The sequence below is a fragment of the Bubalus kerabau genome, chromosome 6 (assembly GCF_029407905.1).
Source record: "Bubalus kerabau isolate K-KA32 ecotype Philippines breed swamp buffalo chromosome 6, PCC_UOA_SB_1v2, whole genome shotgun sequence".
Taxonomy (NCBI): domain Eukaryota; kingdom Metazoa; phylum Chordata; class Mammalia; order Artiodactyla; family Bovidae; genus Bubalus; species Bubalus kerabau.
In genome coordinates, this window is record NC_073629.1 from 71,431,941 (window position 1) to 71,447,709 (window position 15,769).

At 36.8% G+C, this 15,769-nt stretch overlaps 1 long non-coding RNA gene across 1 annotated transcript in view; it reads left to right on the forward strand.

Moving 5' to 3' along the window:
• LOC129655263 (uncharacterized) overlaps positions 1-15,379 on the forward strand; it is an 87,128-nt gene extending 71,749 nt beyond the window's left edge. The window contains exons 2-3 of the long non-coding RNA XR_008715854.1: positions 6,022-6,078; positions 14,875-15,379. This is a non-coding gene — a long non-coding RNA (uncharacterized LOC129655263). The remainder of the gene's footprint in view (positions 1-6,021; positions 6,079-14,874) is intronic.
• The last annotated feature ends 390 nt before the right edge of the window (positions 15,380-15,769 follow it).

The following is a 15,769-nucleotide window of genomic DNA, read 5'->3' on the forward strand; positions in this document are numbered from 1 at the left end:
AAACTCTGGACTGGAAGAAACACAAGCTGGAATCAAGATTGCCGGGAGAAGTATCAATCACCTCAGATATGCAGATGACACCACTCTTATGGCAGAAAGTGAAGAGGAACTCAAAAGCCTCTTGATGAAAGTGAAAGTGGAGAGTGGAAAACTTGGCTTAAAGCTCAACATTCAGAAAACTAAGATCATGGCATCTGGTCCCATCACTTCATGGGAAATAGATGGGGAAGCACTGGAAACAGTGTCAGATTGTTTTTTGTGGGCTCCAAAATCACTGCAGATGGTGACTGCAGCCATGAAATTAAAATATGCTTACTCCTTGGAAGGAAAGTTATGACCAACCTAGATAACATATTGAAAAGCAAAGACATTACTTTGCCAACAAATGTCCGTCTATTCAAGGCTATGGTTTTTCCTGTGGTCATGTATGGATGTAAGAGTTGGACTGTGAAGAAGGCTGAGCACTGAAGAATTGATGCTTTTGAACTGTGGTGTTGGAGAATACTCTTGAGAGTCCCTTGGACTGCAAGGAGATCCAACCAGTCCATTCTGAAGGAGATCAGCCCTGGAATTTCTTTGGAGGGAATGATGCTAAAGCTGAAACTCCAGTACTTTGGCCACCTCATGAGGAGAGTTGACTCATTGGAAAAGACTCTTATGCTAGGAGAGGTTGGGGGCAGGAGGAGAAGGGGATGACAGAGGATGAGATGGCTGGATGGCATCACTGACTCGATGGACGTGAGTCTGGGTGAACTCCGAGTGGGTGATGGACAGGGTGGCCTGGCGTGCTGTGATTCATGGGGTTGCAAAGAGTCAGACATGACTGAGCGACTGAACTGAACTGAACTGAAATGTATGGTACTCTTGCGTGGAAACTCCCATGGATGGAGGAGCCTAGTAGGCTGCAGTCAATGGGGTCACTAAGGGTCTGACACGACTAAGCAACTTCACTTTCACTTTTATGCATTGGAGAAGGAAATGGCAACCCACTCCAGTGTTCTTGCCTGGAGAATCCCAGGGAATGGGGAGCCTGGTGGGTTGCCATCTATGTCGCACAGAGTCGGACACAAGTGAAGCGACTTAGCAGCAGCAGCAGCAGCAAATGTATGGTAGAATTTGTCTGTGAAGCCATCTAGTCCTAGACATTTGCTTGTTGTTAGGTTTTAATTACAGATTCAATTTTAGTTCAAGTAATTGATCTGTTCATATTTTCTATTTCTTCTTGGTTCAGTCTCAGCAGATTTTACCTTTTTAAGAATTTGTCCATTTCTTCTAGGTTGTCCATTTTAATGGACAACTATTAAAGCGCTTGGTTGCTTATAGTAGTCTCTTATGAACGTTTGTATTTCTGTGATATCCATTGTAACTTCTTTTTCATTTCTGATTTTGTTGATTTGGGCCCTATCTCTTTTTTCATAATAAGCTTTATTAAAGGTTTATCACTTTTGTTCATCTTTTTCCACTCCTTTTTTAGTCTGTATGTTTCTAGATCTGAAGTGAATCTCTTGTAGGCAGCAGATATATGTGTCTTAGATAGCAACTAGTCCAGAGAGAACTCCAGTCCATATAAGGTCTGCTACCATGGTAAGGTCTTCAAAAACATCAAGCTTCAGCTCACAAGGCTTCTCAAAATCCTGAGAAAATGGCCAGCCAGAAGGCTATATAGAGTCCCAATGGGATTTAGGTAGATTGGATTTAGATCTTAGTGACAGTGAATAAGGTGGGAAGGAGAAAAAATGGAAAAGCTAGGTTGAGTGGTATGCATTAGATATTGAAGGAAACCAAAAAAAAAAATGAAAATTTGGTAAAGGTTAATAATTTAGAGGTCTTGTCTGGGGATGTTTTTCCAAGGACAGGGGAGGAAGAGGAAATGAGAAAGTTAATAAAATCTCTACCAAATAAGACAAGCCAATGCATTGAAATACAGACTTTCTCAATAACCTTTCCTTGAAAATAAAGTTAAATATCTGGAAACATCTAATATCTTTGTATTTTTGGAAATATTTTAAGGATTTCATCATAAGCGCCAAATAATATTATAGAAGCATCAAAGTGTGACTAATTTTCACACTGAAGTTTGTAGAAATGAAATTTTTAAGAGTCAAGAAAATAAGAGCATGTAGAGTTCGATCTCACTTGCCATGTACACATATCTATGTATTAATGTACATTTATGAAGATATATCTACATATATATTACACATTTATACACGTACCATATATGGAATACATTTATATGGTTTTAATTGACAATGGGCTTTTGCTGGATGTTAGTATTATCAATGATTTATATATTTTTTATCTTTGTACTATCATATTTTCTATGAAAAACTACTTAATAATTATGTAAGAAAAGAATTAAGGAATATTTAAATACATAGGGCAGCAGAGGATAAGTTGGTTCAATAGTATCACTGACTCAGTGGACATGAACTTGGGCAAACTCTGGGAGATAGTGAGGGACAGGGAGGCATGGTGTACAGCAGTCCACGATGTTGCAAAGAGTTGGGCACGACTTTGTGACTGAACAACAAAGTGAGCGAATAACAATAACATACATAGAGCAAAATATGTCCACAAGTAATAGCAATTATCTAAACCCAAGAAGTCACATGATGATTACACTGACAGAAATAGATTGAATCTTAAAAAATAAGATACCAATTCATGTTAAGTCCTTTGGACTGACATTTAGTTAATAATGGCTAAGAATGGCATTTAGTTAATTTCCAGAAACAGCTGTGGCAAACTTCCTAAAAAAGAGATATTTAAATACATAGGGTAATTTAAAATTCTTACATTAAAAATGGATACAAATAATTTATACAATTTACTCACTAGTTTTAAAATAATCCTTATGCTAATCTAATGGCAAATTAACATAGACTTAGATACTGACTTCTGATTTGCTGAAATCAATGATAATTTTTTGCTCTTTGGATTAAATTCCCGTCTCTGTATTGTTTTAAAGATTACATGTGAAAGACATTATTTTAAATTTATTTTATTTTATTAGTAAGCATCTTGCTCTTATAAAGTCAAATTTATCAGGGGAGAATAAAGCCTCTTTTAATAAAAGGAGACTAGTAGAAATTCTGTAGAATTGAAATAAACTGTTCCAGAAACAACACTGTTACTCGTAGACTGTATCTTTAATATTGAAATGTCAGGGTGAAGAAAAATTAGATTGTGTATGAGAATTACCTTAAAAACCATCAGAAACATTTAAAAACACTGCCAGTATGACACATGACACAAAACATTCAGCTTAAAATAGGAAAATATATTCAGATGGGTTATTTGTCTTTGGGAAGTGTTTTTGAGTGAAGATTCAAAATACAGCTCTATCTCTAGAATGGGGTCTAAAAGGTAAATCCAATTCAATGCATGGAATATTTTGATATCTTGAAAATCACTATTGTAAACAGATGATATAGTTAGAGGGCTGAGAATGGTGGCAAGTAGAATCCCACTGCAGGTCTCACCCAAGATCACAGTGGCTTTTTCTGTCTCTTGTCAGTTTCCATTTTTTCCACCCTCCATTTTGGGATACTTAGGGATATTTTGCTTCCCCAGTGGCTCAGTTGGTAAAGAATCTGCCTGCAATGCAGAAGACCCAGGTTCAACCCTGGGTCAGGAAGATCCCCTGGAGAAAAGAATGACAATCCACTCCAGTATTCTTGCCTGGAGAATTCCATGGACAGAGGAGTCTGTTGGATTACAGCCCATGGGCTTGCAGAGTCGGGCAGGACTGAGCAACTAACACTAATGTGCTGGGCAGTATTTGCACGGGGCTATATTTGTTAGTTTGAGCATCTCAGATATTGTCAGTGTCATCTCTCCTGGCTGATTCATAGACAACACCAGAAAGATGCTGATGGCTGCACTTCTAGACAAGAGGCAGAAGAGAACTTTGATTACATATAATGGTGGTGTTAGTCACCTAGTCATGTCTGACTCTGTGACCCCATGGACTGTAGCCTGCCAGGCTCCTCTGTCCATGGAATTCTCCAGGCAAGAATATTGAAGTGGGTTACCATTTCCTTCTCCAATAATAGTTGTATGAAGGCGAAAATTTGGAAAATTTGAGTGGAAAATTTAGGTTGATTCTGAATCTAATCTATTGTTTTACTATGACCAAAGAATCCATTCTTGACTGCCCACTAGCTTATGTCTTTTGATTCCCCTTAGCTTCATTTGAAAGCTTAAAAAAAAAAAGAATGTTGACTCATTGGCCTTTTTTTTTTTTTCATTTCTTCTATAACAATGCTAATTCTCCCCTAAGTAATATAAATGGATTCCTGACTAGTAGGGTCACAGTTAATGAAAGGAAACAAAGTTAAAGATTTCTGTTTCAAGATGTTATTAAGGACTGGCCCTACTATAGATTATTAACAAGGATCTCTGATCTTTAGTCCTCAAAGAAAACCATCTTTACCAAACAACAGTGGGAAGATAGAATGATGCTTAACTAAATATAGTTTTTCCTCCATTCTGACAGTAGATTCATTTTTAACTTCAACTTATTCTTATGCTCTCATGTCTTTTCTTCAGGTTTAGTAGAGAACATCAACCCCAAATTTTATGTGTGTTTTTCTTTTCAGTGAAATTCAATTTACCAGAATCATCTGAAAAATAGATGTAAGGACAGATATTATGTAGATATACATCTATCCATTTTTACTCTCTTTTACTATAGAAAATGTGGTGTCTTTGATAACTTCAGTTAAAAAAAACAAGAATACTTTCTGGGCTTCCTCCAATGGCAAACATATCACTCTCATATTCATGATGAGAGCTTATATCTTATACAAACTGATGTAGAATGGTGAATTAAAGAAGAAAGTAAATTGTGAACATTTAATTGTGCTCTACTTTACTGGTAGCATATGTAAAAGTATGCAAAATATAATGGTGCTATCAAAATATGGGTTCTTTAAAGCTTTGAGTATATGTAGTTCATCTGTGAAGTCATCCAGGAAATACAGGTAGGGAGTTATGGAACTAAGATTGAAAAGGGAAGAAATTTCATTGTGTTATCAAGTAGGTCAATACTGTGGACAAAATCTGCTCAATTCTGCTGGAGAACTCTGGGAGACAACACAGACTACTCTTCAGTAATGTCACATTCAGTGGGTAGAGGAGTTGATGCTCATATTTCATTGCCTTACTCCTGCTCCGAGGGACTTGAACTTCCAGCCTGCCCTCTTAATGGGTTAGAGTAGCAGGTTAATAGGTACTCCTGATGTGTATCCATAGCATTTACTACTGGGTGTGTGTGCACGTGTGTGTGTGCGCACATGTGCTTAGTCACTCAGTTGTGTCTGACTCTCTGCTGCTTAGTTGCTCAGTTGTGTCTGACTCTGCAGCCCCATGGACTGTAGCCCTCCAGGTTCCTCTGTCCATGAAATTTTCCAGGCAAGAATACTGGAGCCGGTTTCCATTTCCTACTCAAGGTGATCTTCCCCACCCAAGAATCAAACCCATATCTCTGACTTTTCCTGTATTGGCAGGCACATTCTTTACCACTGAGCCACCTGGGAAGCCCCAGCATTTACTATTACTGATGGTTTTAAAAAGTAAGTTGAATTTAAATACAGGAACAAATTTATTGGAGGATTTTCCTTATTGGCTCAGATGGTAAAGAATCTGCTTGCAATGTAGGAGACCCAGGATCATTTCCCACATTCTTTTTTTACTTTATTTTTTAATGTATGAATATCACTCTTCTAGTGAGGCAGTATTCACTGCCTCCATGGAATTGAAGTCTGCATGATTACTTGGGCTTGGGTGGTTATTTTCACTCCAAAATAAATTACTTACCAGTTGGTATTACTATTAAAAATTAATACCAAAAGATACCTAAAAGAGAAATATTAAAATATAAACTGTGCTTCATGTATTGTTATTTACAAATGTATAGAAATTAAAGAAAAGTGCCTATGTGATATTCTTTGAAATGAAGTATGAAGTATGACATATTTTTGTTAATGACTTTACCATTTTATGTGATTATATCAGGTGAAAGGTTGCCACTTGAGCTTGGATGACAATAAATTAATGAAAATAAAACATCAGGTAAATAACCTTTTTCTCACCTAAATTATACATTTGTCTCAGAATTATATAAACTTTTAATTCTTTTTATGATCTTTTTTCTAAAAATAGGATCTTGATCATTTCTGCAATATAGTAGTAGAATGGAATCTTAGAAATAAGGTTCAATAGATTATTTTCACATGGATATTTATACTCTCTGGTAGAGAAGTATTACATTCTTTACTAAAATTGGAGAAATATTGCTCATTATAGATTGAGGTCATACACTTATACTTCCATGTTAATTGTTTTTATACTTTCTCTTTTCAAAATGAAGTTGAGGCTGGTCTCATATTTATCTTAGTACAGTAATAATGATAGAATCTTAAAATAGCTGTTGATTAATTGATAGGTTCATAGATATTGTAATAGGATATTAAAATTAAAAGGTTTTTATTTCATTTTTTGGCTGAGACCTTAAAAGTTTAAGGACAAGACAATAGTGGCAAGTATTTTTATACTGAGATGCAAGGCTATTTTTTTCAGATTTGCATTAGGAGATGGCCAAAACTCCTAAGATGCCACAGATTATACTTGAATGGAAGTAGGGTTAAGAATATGCTTTTTTTGCTGACATTTTACAAGTCTCACTCATTCCACCTTGTAATTACAGATTACAATATGAAATCTCTTTTCTATTAGTTGCATGCTATTACTTTCATTTGACAGATATGGAAACTAAGGGTTTAAAAGGTTAAATAACTTGTAAATTTCTAAAACAATAATCATAAATATAATAGAAATAAGTTTTCTATATATATATATTACTATTCAGAGACTTAATGCCATTCTTATAATCTTGTACTTTTTTTCTTTCTTATAAGACACTTGTTAAAAAATAGGTAAATGTTTTTAATAATGTTAAGTAACTGAATGATGCTACTGTAACCAAAGAGCTGAGGCTAAATGGATTATGTTGTAGTATATCCACTGAATCTGAATATAAATACCCTCAGACATAGGTAAAAACAGGTTTAAATTTCATATAATAGATAACATACATAGGACACATGTACTGCTTACAATAAATTTGTGGAATTTATCATGAGATACCCAAGACTGTTAAAACCTACTAAATATAACTTTAAAGTAATGCTAATTCTGAGTGGGGGAGGGGAGTATGCATCATCTGTCGACAATTTGATAGCCTGTGATATGTGTAACCAATTGTTCTTATTTACATTAATTTGCATTGTGAAAAGCAATTTTACAGTTTCAGTCAGACTTAATAGGCAATTTGCAGCTGAGTGCCTAATGGCATAGTTACTTAAGCCTGCCCCAGGGGGGCTTTCTAGAACTGATATGAGACTAAACCTTTTAAATGTTCAATTGAACATCTTAAAAAGTCAAAAAGTCTTTAGCTATTAGACCCAGTTTGCATTTGCTGTGTCTTATTGAATGCTTCTGAAGACTACCTTTTTGTATTTAAAGACTATTTCTCTCTCTAGGCAAGAGATTAGATTCTATAAAATATTGTAGCATAAACCAGATGAGTTTTTCTTCAAGGCAGTAATTGAAACAATACAGATACCAGGTAGTTCGCAAGTGTAATAAACATGTCTTTGATTCAAGACTTGAAACTTTTTTCCTTGAACAAGGTATATATTAATATGCCTTAAATTATATTTCCTTTCAGGCTTAAGAAAATAAAACTTTCACAAAATTAACTTAAGTTTCTAGACCTATCTCATTTACAAAGAATATTTTTTAAAAAGCATTTTTATTACTCTCATTTAATCATTTCTATGTCTTCTCATGGTTTTATTGCCTCCTTTGTTCTTATTGAGTCTAGCAGATTCCTGCATACACAGTAGGCATTCAATAAATATTTACTGGAGTTTAGAATTACTGGGAGTTGTGTGTTAGTTGCTCAGTTGTGTCCGACTCTATGTGACCCCATGGACTGTAGCCCACCAGACTTTTTTGTCCATGGGATTCTCCAGGCAAGAATACTGGAGTGGATTACCACACCCTCCTCCAGGCAATCTTCCTCACCCAGGGATTGAAAGCCTGTTTCTTGCATTGTAGGCAGACTCTTTACCATTGGAGCCACAAAGGAAGCCTAAATATTTATTGTTTAGAATTACTGAGAGAACAGGTATTATACCTAGGTAATATCTTAAAGAATAAGCAAATTTAGTTAAAGATTAACTGTGTTTGCACACCATGATATTATCTATATAAATGGTGATTTATACCCCCTGGAGAAGGTCATCTTTACTTGGAGAAAGTACATTTCTCCCCTTGTACAGCTGACTGAGCCAAGATGATGCACACAACATCTCTGGGTTTGGGTGTAGACAGATCTTTCTGTGCTCAGCTTTTCTGTGGAGGCAAAAGAAAGAGAACTTGATGAATAAAGCTAGTATAATATTTTTTAAAGGTATACAAATGATCCCTCCAAAAATTACATCATATTTTTAAAGTATTTTCAAAATAGGCTAGGCAACTTATATTGGTTTTCTCTACTCTGCATTGTTTAATACATAACACTCAAGGGGGACAGGAGAGATTCACAGGCTTGAGTAGGATTCACTAGAAAAAAATGTTGATCTACTCCAAAGAGTAGATGCTGTTTATGTGAAAAGTATTCCTATATATTTCATATAGAATGGAGAGAAAACATCTCTCTCTTTTTTTAAACATTTCCTTAGTTCTTTTTTCTTATTTTCATTGTTATTTTTGTTGTTGTTCCAAACTTTAAACTTTTTATTTTGTATTGGAGTGTAGCCCATTAACAATGATGTGGTAGTTTCAGGTGAACAGCTAAGGAACTCAGTCATATGTACACGTGTGTCCATTCTCCCCCAAACCCCTCTCCCATCGAGACTGGCACAAAACATTAAGCAGAGTTCCATGTGCTATGCAATAGGTCCTTATTTATTATTCATTTCAAATATAGCAGTGTTGATTACTAATTTTAAATATAGCAACATTTAGAACCGGACAAGGAAAAATGGACTGGTTCCAAATTGGAAAAGGAGAAAGTCAAGGCTATATATGGTCACCCTGCTTATTTAACTTACATGCAGAGAGCATCATGCGAAATGCCAGGCTGGATGAAGCACAAGCTGGAATCAAGATTGTCAGGAGAAATATCAATAATCTCAGATATGCAGATGACATCACCTTTATGGCAGAAAGCAAGAGGAACTAAAGAGCCTCTTGATGAAAGTGAAAGAAGAGAGTGAAAAAGCTGGCTTAAAACTCAGCATTCAAAAATGAAAATCATGGCATCCAGTCCCATCAATTCATGGCAAATAGATGGGGAAACAGTGGAAACAGTGACAGACTTTATTTACTTGGGCTCCAAAATCACTGCAGATGGTGACTGCAGCCATGAAATTAAAAGACACTTGCTCCTTCAAAGAAAAGTTATGAGCAACCTGGACGGCATATTAAAAAGCAGAGACATTACTTTGTCAACAAAGGTCCATCTAGTCAAAGCTATGGTTTTTCCAGTAGTCATGTATGGATGTGAGACTTGGACCATAAAGAGAGCTGAGCACTGAAAAACTGATGCTTTTGAACTGTGGTATTGGAGAAGACTCTTGAGAGTCCCTTGGACTGCAAGGAGATCACACCAGTCAATCCTAAAGGAAATTACTCCTGAATATTCATTGGAAGACCTGATGCTGAAGCTGAAACTCCAATATTTTGGCCACCTGCTGTGAAGAACTGACTCATTAGAAAAGACACTGATGCTGGAAAAGATGGAAGGCAGGAGGAGAGAAGGATGACAGAGGATGAGATGGTTGGATGGCATCACTGAATGGATGGACATGAGTTTGAGAAAGGCCCAGGAGTTGGTGATGGACAGGGAAGCCTGGTGTGCTGCAGTTTATGGGGTTGCAAAGAGTTGAACACAACTGAGCGACTGAATTGATTGAACCTTTGAATGTTTACATGACCTTCTCAAAGTCCCTAACCATCCCTTCCCCTCAGCCACCCTAAGTTCGTTTTCTGAGTCTGTGAGTCTCTTTCTATTTTGTAAGTAAGTTCATTTCTATAATTTCTTTTTAGATTCCACATATAATTTTTATTGTAGTATAATTGCTTTACAATTTCATATTACTTTTTTCTGTACAACTAAGTGAATCAGCTCTATGTAAACATATATTTCTTCCCTCTTGAACCTTTCTCCCACCCCACCTCTTCCCACCCATCTAGGTCATCACAGAGCACTCAGCTGAGCTCCCTGTGCTATGGACTTACCTTTTTATACACAGCCCCAAGAAAAATAGGCTGCTTTAGACTGCTAGTAATACATGCTGCTTGGGCTTCTCAGACACTTTCTTGTGTACTGCTAGATGTTACAGTAAAAACAAGTTTTTGCAAAAGTTGACACGAATGCTATAATTCTAAGTTAAGAAACTGAGTGTGTAAAGTAGAAAGAATCTGAGGTTTAAGAACAAAGTTCTGCTTTATAAGATATAGGTAAGAGTTCACATTCTACTGCTATGAAAAAAGTCACTTTCCTGGAGAAACCTGTACCTCCTCTGCCAAATCAGGTTATTATACATTCCATGAGGGCAACTGAGATTAAATGAGATTCATGTCAAGAACTTGGTGAAAAATGAAAATCAAGACATAAACTTTTTCTAGCACCTATTACATTGCCTGATGTAAAATTAGGGTTTTTATATATTTGATAAGTGAATGAATAAATGGAAAGGCAGAAATAGGAGTTTCCTCATCTTGTGCTTTACATAAATACACCCAGATCTTTGTGGCCTCAGAAGGTTTGTGAGATGTCAGTTTAGGGAGTAAATCTGATTATAATAGGGATGGGATTTTTATGTAGTTAGAATAGGAAAAAGGAGTCCAAAATGGTGGTGGCTAAAAGACAAAGAAGGGAAAAGCCTATGAAAATAGATCAAAGGAAGGTCTTAGGACCAAGAGTGAGGACCTCAGGTAAAACAAACAGCCCTTCTGGTTACCCCAATTTACATAGGGCAGGCTCAGATGGGGGAGAAAAAAACATATAAAAAGAGGAGCTAAATTTGAGCTGGAGGTTTCTCTTCTCTTCTCATCTTTTGGGTTGCCTACTCTCACACCTCGAGGATATATTTTCCTTTGCTTGCCAATAAAACTGAACTGTAACACTGGATCTGTCCGTCACTACAGATTTTTGCTGTGGCAAGACAGAACCGAGGAAATTACACATTCCCCCAACAGAATAAGAAGTGAAAAAGTCAGGTCAGTTCAGTTCAGTCACTCAGTCGTGTCCGAATCTTTTTGACCCCGTGGACAGCAGCGCCACAGGCCTCCCTGTCCATCACCAACTCCCGGAGTTTATTCAAACTCATGTCCATTAAGTGATACCATCCAACCATCTCATCATCTGTTGACCCCTTCTTCTCCTACCTTCAATCTTTCCCATCATCAGGGTCTTTTCCAATGAGTCAGTTCTTTGCATCAGGTGGCCAAAGTATTGGAGTTTCAGATTCAGCATCAGTCCTTCCAATGAATATTCAGGACTGATTTCCTTTAGGATGGACTGGTTGGATCTCCTTGCAGTCCAAGGGACTCTCAAGAGTCTTCTCCAACACCACAGTTTAAAAGCATCAATTCTTTGGCACTCAGCTTTTTTTATGGTCCAAGTTTCACATCTATACATGACTACTGGAAAAACCATAGCTTTGACTAGATGGCCCTTTGTTGGCAAAGTAATATCTCTGCTTTTTAATATGTCGTCCAGATTGGTCATAACTTTTCTTCCTAGGAGCAAGTGTCTTTTAGTTTCATGGCTTCAGTCACCATCTGCAGTGATTTTGGAGCCCCAAAAGATCTCTCACTGTTTCGTCATCTATTAGCCATGAAGTGTTGGGACTGGAAGCCATGATCTTAGTTTTCTGGATGTTGAGTTATAAGCCAGGCTTTTCACTATCCTCTTTCAATTTCATCAAGAGAGTCTTTAGTTCTTCTTTGCTTTCTGTCATAAGGGTGGTGTCATTTGCATATCTGAGGTTATTGATAGTTCTCCCGGCAATCTTGATTCCAGCTTGTGCTAGAAATGAAAAAGTAAGTAGGAGTTACTCTAGGAATAGTATAAGGATAGTTCTGGAGTTATAGGTAGGATGGCAGTTTTACTACTGAAACAGAGTTTTATAAATAATCCACTACATTCTTTTACAGTTGTACCTTATTTTTTGCTAAAAGGAACTTAAGAATCATTATACATATATAGACTTTTAATTTGAGTCTGTTAATTTACTAAGTGAACTATGAATAAAGAGTTCTATATTTTTTTCCCAAATAATACTTTTGGAAATAAGTTTTTGATGACACACAGAAAAAGTGGTTGTGTGGTCATTTAAAATGGATCAGAGCTAAACATGCAAGTGCAATGGAAACTTGGCCTTGAATCTGCTCCTAGAATGAAAATCTACTATGCAAAGGAGACTGGGAGTGATCTTGAGCGGCCTTGGTCTGCAAAGGCTTAGAGCAGGGCTTGGGTTTCCAGCTGGAGATTGAGGCTGGGTAGTGGCAGTGAAAGCATCAGATCCTAGGCTCTAGACCGGTGGTCAGTGACAAGGGCCTTGGCCCTTTGGCTTTGCAGAAATGAATTCCTACAAAAATGGAAAGTAGTGAAACAAATATTTATTATGAAGAAAAAGAGTATAGTACATGTGGATACACACAAGGGCGGACTCAGAGGGAGAGTGCCTGGTCATGCCCTCATGGCAGTTTGAATTACTTTGATAGGGCATTTCTTCTGGGTTTCCTTTGGCCAATCACTTTGATTTGCCTGGTTCACAGTCCATATTTGATATATCTCAGAATCTTCCCATGTGTATACATGCATCATTAACCAAAGTGGGTATTACTAAAAAGGCATATGAGTAGGGAACATCCCTTGACATAACTCCCCTGTGGCCTCCAAAGAGCCTTTTATGTGCATGTGTTGTCAGGGAGGTCTCTTGACTTCAGGAATGAGAGGTATGTGGTCTGGCCAGGGCCCAGCCTCCTGCCTTAATTGTCCTGCTAATCTCATCTTGGAGTTTCAGTCCATAGGGAATGAATCTCCAATTGCTTTACCTTGGCAAGTAGGGGGAGGTCCTCCTGCCTCAGGAGGTGTCCTGGATAGGCCTGCATCTTTAATCACCAGCATTAGTCTTGGAAAGGGCATTTCTAAGTCCTAAATGTGTATAGCCTACTAGAGCATTTCAGTTTCCCTAAGTTTTCTTTAAGATATGTTTTTAAACCCTTTGTTTCTAGATAAGATGGTTAGTCTAGTTCTTCAGAGCATAGCAATGATACAACTGGAGTTTCAATGAAAGCAGCTTTGTTGGAGTTCCCTAGTTCATTGTTTTTGTCAGAGGTCCTAAGAAATATCACTGTTAGAAGACTTGGGTTTGACTCAAGTTTTGTCATGTGATTACTCTATCAGTTTAATTGTTCACAGGACATAGTAGGAGTCAACACATGTTACATGCTATTCAATACACATTATTTTTATTCTATTTTGAGGGCAAAGGACTATTAAGGAGAGAAAAAGGAATAACTTTCAACTAACTTCAATTAAGTATCACCTAAAAACACAGTAAATGAAAAACAATTTCAATATAAATATTGAAAGAAGTTTTCATTTATTTATGTTACTTTACAATTAGGTGGTCTAATGAAGTCAAAGAATTTTTGTGATTCTCTCCCTAACTCTTCAAATGTAGTTCCTAGATCAACAAAATTAGCATCACCCCAGATTGCTAGCAATTCGGAATCTTGGACCCCATCTCAGATCAACTGAATCAGGAACTGCATTTTAATAAGATCACTAGGAGAATTAACACACATTAAAGTTTTCTGACTTTGTCCTTTTTTGACGTGTACCACAGACTAACTTCTTTTACTTTACAGGTAAGGAAATTGAGATTTTGAGAAGCCAAACAACAGCCTTAAAGGTCATGGCCAGTTAATGCCAGAAGTAGAACTAGCTGAGGCCCAGATGTTCTTTCCTTTACACCCATTAACAATCCAGTGGATGTACGCTTTATTCTGTTGTGTTCCATGGGCCTGTTTTAGAAGTCTTTCTATGGGGCAGTGACTGGGATAACAATATGGAGATAACTTACTTCTTTGAAACAAGACAGAGGATTTTGCTATTCCAATCAGCCAAGACACACTGCTCCAGGGGGAATGAATAGCAAGTGCAAACAGTATGCAACAGAAAGATTTAAGGCAAGTAAGGGTTGTAGCCAGGTAAAACCACCACAGACATGGAGTTCAATACAGAGTTCCCTTTGTTGCATGAAGAAATAGCAAGTCTTTCAAAGAGATTTGCAGTGGTTGGCAATCCTTGGCCTGCCCAACATTTCTCTTTGCAGTGAAATTCATTCTTTGAAAGAAACAAGGGATTTCAGCCTGTGACTGCATAACTAAACCCTCTTCTTTGCCAAGCGATTAGAGAGCAGTGTGGGACTGCTTACTTTAAACGCCTTAATAGAATGAAATCAGGGATGTCATTCCTCTTTGTAAAATGCTGATATCCATAGAGAGATGTAAATCTAATATTTTGACATATTGAAATTAACAGCTACAATGGTTATTCACTGGTTATTTGCATATGACTATTTCATGTCCTGGGACCTTTTTAAAAGCTTAAAGTATCTCCTGGGGAAAATTGGAAGCTCAAGGATGTGGAATTCAGGAAATAGATGAGTTCTCCCCTGTATTTCAGTGATTTTTACTATAGAATGAGATAATTTACTTATAGAAAATGTTTTTGGATTTACTATTAATTAATTTGTGCATTCATTTATTTTCATTTCACAGTTTTTCTCCAAAGGAATTTAAGCAGCTTCCAGGATCAAATTCATTAGAAGATAACAAATAAAATAGTTGAGGAATTGGGGTCTAAAGAAAAATGAAGCTGACAAAATAAAATAAAGCATGCCTGGGGGCAAAGGGGCTTCCATGGTGGTTCAGACAGTAAGGAATCTCCTGCAATATAGGAGACCTGGGTTCAATTCCTGGGTTAGGAAGATCCCCTGGAGAAGCGAATGGCTACCCACTCCAGTATTCTTGCCTGAAGAATGCAAGCCCGGTGGTTACAGTCCATAGGGCTGCAAAGAGTTGGACACGACTGAGTGACTAACAGATGGGGCAATCCCCCAAATGCTTACTATTATACATTAAATCAAATTGAAATGCAAATGTTTTTCAGCTCCTTATAATCATGACAAAATAATATATAGTCAGTAAGAGGATTTAAGTTAGCTGTAGCGAAAAAGATGCTCCAAACTCAAAGCAACATTTCATGATTCTTGGCTAGAAAGTTCTGTAATTTTTTCTATTAAAAAAAATAAAAACACTTTAACATCCAGGTGTTTTGTCCCACATCATACAACTCCCTGAACAGGCAGGTTTCATACGATTAATCTTCACTTTAAAATTTGCCAAAAGATAAAATTTAGACATGAAATTGATATATAAAATGAAAAATATAACGTTTTTTGAAGTGCTAGAAATTTTGATTGGTATTGTTAAGACGTTTACTACTAAACATAGATAATATATGTTAATTTACTAATTAGCTATGAGGAGGTACTGATATGTGGCTCACAGTCTATATAAGGAGAAAAGATATATTGAAGATACACATGGCAATGAGAAAAACAAGTGTAAAGCAATGCATCAGACTAGCTACCTAAGCAATGCGAACACATTC